Source organism: Arachis ipaensis, chromosome B6 (genome assembly GCF_059453495.1).
Source record: "Arachis ipaensis isolate K30076 ecotype BB chromosome B6, ASM5945349v1, whole genome shotgun sequence".
In the NCBI taxonomy this organism is placed as follows: domain Eukaryota; kingdom Viridiplantae; phylum Streptophyta; class Magnoliopsida; order Fabales; family Fabaceae; genus Arachis; species Arachis ipaensis.
Genome location: NC_142441.1, coordinates 33,473,192 through 33,477,214, shown reverse-complemented (window position 1 = coordinate 33,477,214; position 4,023 = coordinate 33,473,192). Strand labels below are relative to the sequence as shown.

At 39.9% G+C, this 4,023-nt stretch overlaps 1 long non-coding RNA gene across 1 annotated transcript; it reads right to left on the bottom strand.

Moving 5' to 3' along the window:
• Positions 1–787: 787 nt before the first annotated feature.
• On the bottom strand, positions 788–1,744 carry LOC107648666 (uncharacterized). Its single transcript, XR_002348635.2, has 3 exons — positions 1,651–1,744; positions 1,312–1,435; positions 788–1,050 (listed from the first exon to the last, which is right to left on the bottom strand). It is a non-coding gene; the product is annotated as an uncharacterized LOC107648666 (long non-coding RNA).
• Positions 1,745–4,023: the final 2,279 nt, after the last annotated feature.

Genomic DNA, 4,023 nt, shown 5'->3' with positions numbered 1-4,023 from the left:
AAACTCAAAAGTTAAATAGTAATAAAAGCATATCTAAATATTAAATTCTAACATCATGGTTTATCAATCATCAAAACCTTAAAAATCAGCTAGTGTTGACCGTGAAGTACGCAGACACCAGAAACAGCCATCATTCAGGTTCAACAAGTCACAAACTTGTAGACGGTCAAAGATTGCATGACCTCCAGCTCCAGCAATTTATAAACTCAAAAATTGATGGTAAAGGAGTCAAGGCAGGCTGCTGCCCACATCTTTCTAAAACCACCAGTGCCCATAGCCCCATACCCTAGTTCTAGTTGTGGCTCATTTTAGCAACTTATTTGTCAGTTAATTTACAAAATGGAAATTAAATTACAGAATGGAATCATTGAAATTTGAGTGAAGAGCTCGTCTCAAGTCGATGGACACTTAAAAAACTATAGCAAGAGACATTTCAGTAAGCAAAATGCCACAACACAATCTGCCACTTGACACTATCTTAAGCTCAAGGGCGATCCTTAGGTTCCAGAGCGGCAATTTCCTTCATAACTTCTGCTTTGTCATCTTCAAACTATTCGTCCTCTGCACAAAATTCCAATAAATGTGATCATGGGAACATGATTCAGTAAAAACAAGTGCTGTAAATTCCCTACTATACCTTTATCGAGTTTTAAGTCACCCAATAACCTCAGAAGCTTGCTTCTGTTTGTAACAAGTATGCCCACGATGTCAGCTGGTTTCTTTTGATTTGCAACAAATAGTTGTTACAACAATGGCACATCAATACAAAGAAGAAAAAGTTGGCAAGAATATGGTTACAAATAAACATTTAAAAACGTGTGCCTTTGTATATAATTATATGACCGATCATAGAATTAAATTTGCTTTTCTTTATCTCCTCACTGCAACAACCATGTCAGCATGGAACAATCAATCATTTACTAGTTCATTGTACTTTCAAATGCAAACTCACATGGTTATCTCAACTACCGGAAGCTCCGATATCGATTCCGCTGAGTCAAGCGAATTCTCCACGAGCTCTCTAACAGTAGTATAAAGAGATTTTCCTGGCTGATATGAAATCCATATAATATAAATACAAACAAATCACAAAGTCAATAGAAACATAAAAATCAGACACGCCACTCCTACATTATCAAATCCTGCAATGTTCTTGTTCTCAGCAAAGAATTCTGGGGACATTATGCAAATTTGAACAAAGACACAAAACCCCATAATCAATATAATCATTCAATGATTTGTTGATTTCAGAACAAAGAGTCAGAGAATAAAACGAAAAACGAAGAACAAGTGCACACCAAAGTCACTAACCATCAAGAGGGCGACGAGCAGGACGAATCCAATGGAGGATGGGGAGAACTTACTTTCCCATCAGGCAGTGAAACAACAGACTCAGTTCCAGAACAAATAATCACCCTAACCTTCAAATCAATAACTATTTCAACAAAAATTCATAAATATCATACTCAAAAATTAAAAAATGGCAGCAGCAGGCCAGTAACATAACAAATCCATTTCAACAACATAATTTCAACAACACAAAACCAATGATTTACGTCATTTCAGATTCAGAAATCACTAATTATCAGACATTCAAGTTTCAACACAGACTCAACAGAGCATAGGGAATCATTAAACAGTGCCACTAACCTTCAACTGAGAGCAAGACGACAACGGCGACACCACGGCAAGCATCTCAAACTCGAAGCCTTGAACAGCGAAGCTAGAAGACGACGCAACGACGACGTGCCGAGCTAGGGATTTGGTTTGGAACAGGGGGAGGAGGAGGCCGCGGAGGCGCCTACAACGACGAGCGGCGGCGTCGAATCCGTTGAAGAGGCTAGGTTTTTGGTTTGGGTTCTGAATTCTTGAAGAAGCTAGGGTTGGTGAGTGGTGAGGGACTGAGGGCATTTGATTCACGAAGGTATTTGGGGGAGGGGGTAAGTGACACGGCGTGGGTTTGTTTTTTTAAGAACCGGCCGATTTTCGGTCCGGCCCAACCTACCGGTTTTCTGCCGGTTTTCCGGTTTTCCAACTGTTTTGAAATTGGCGGTTTTAGGAGGAGGACCGGACCGTTTCTCTCACCGGTTCCCAGTTTAACCGGTTCAACCGGCCAGTCCGGTCCGGTTTTCAGAACATTGGATATTTGTAATGAGACTGAGTCTTTGCTCCATGTTATGTGTGACTACTGTGTCGCTCACCAAACATGGAAGAGCTTAGACAACAGATTGGGCCCTAAAAATTTTTTTAATAAGCCTATCAAACATTGGCTATTAGAGAACCTTTCGAACTAATCTCCTTTCAAAGGGTTTCTTGGCCCCCTTTTTTTTTGCTAGCACTTTAAACTTTATTTGGTTACATCGAAACAGGAATATTTTTGACAGACCTAATATAGCCCACGAGGGTAATATTCATGAGCTCTCTTTTCGTCTTGTGAAAGATTATCATCTAGCCTAAGATGAATGTGGTCGGGTTAGAAGAACAATTGGCGAGTTTGAAGAACGTCATATCAGGTGGCACTCGCCAAAACCGGGTTATGTAAAATTGAATTCAAATGGTTCAGTTGATAATAATGGTAGAGCTTTTTGTGGCGGCATCATCAAAGATCAGGAGGGGCAGTTTTTAGCTTGTTTTAGTGCTAATTTGGGCACTTGTTCTGTTATGTTGGCTAAGTTAGGGGGGTTTGCTCAGTCTAGATTTGGCTAAGAGTATGAGTTTTACTGATATGGAAATTAACATTGATTCAAAGATGACAATTAATCTCTGTCTCAATCAATCAATGGAATTCAATTCAGCAAAAACCATAGTTGCAGCCATTTGGAGATATTGTGGCATGATCTGAAATTGGAAAATGTTTCATGCCTTTAGAAGAGCAAATTCTTGTGCTGATTGTCTAGCCTCCATGGGTCACAGTTTACAATATGGATGTCATGTTTTCTTTTCTTTTCTTTGTCTTCTTGTATTCTGTATGTTTCTTAGCTAATTTAGCGGGATTTTCTTTCCCTAAAGTGTTTTCCCTGTAGTTTCTTTAGGTGCTTTTTCATCCCATTTACTACAAGAAATACGTTGAGTACAATCAGAATTATCGACATATTTATCATCAAATTGAATTTGACAGTAAAAACGGCATCAGAAAATTTTTACTAGCGGATTATTTTGTCTGACACTAATTACCGGCGGATTTTGCACCGACTTTTTTAATTAATACGACCAAACTAATGGTTGATTACCGTCGGATTCTTTCAACGGTAACTTTGGCGCTGTATTATGTTTCGTGGCGCCCAAATACCGTCGGATTTTTCTGCCAATAAATTCTATGGTAGTTATTTTTTTCTTTTTTTCTTTTTTTTTTTGCATAATTAGTAGTCAAATTAAAATTTTTGTTTATAAAATTAGAGCAGAAATTTAAAATTACCAGAAATAAACTAATAATTTTATTAAATATCAATGGTCTAAATATAATAAAAAGCCAAAGAAGTATAATACAACAAAATAGGCATAAAATAAATAAATCCCTAAACCCTACGGATCCTGGTAATCGTCGTCGTCATCTTCCCGCTGCTGAGGCGGCAGAGTAGGTGCTGATATCGGTGCCCTACCAGCAGTGTTGCCTCTAGTACCAGCAGCACCACTACCTCTAACCCACATCTACTCGTTGTACACCTCCATCTGCTCTAAGAAATGCTCTAGCCACTCCAACTTCTCTGTTAGCTCTGAGATGTAGCCAACGGTGTCTCCCACGCGTGCAAGAAGCTCGTTGTACCTCTGCTCAAACTGTTGAACTTGTTGGTGAAGCTCCTGTGTGAGCTTCTGTACCTCCTCCCTCAAGTCGACAACTTTCTTGGGATCGGCAGAGCTGGTGGCAGAGACAGAGGCAGATGAAGCCGCCAATGCGGAGGTGCGGAGTCTACTGGCGAAGAACGACCACAACGCGAAGATGCAATCCTTGTAGGACTCAGAGGCGGTCTTGCTCCAAACCCTATCAGGATCTACCACCGAGGAATTAGAGCTAGGGTTGTCTCC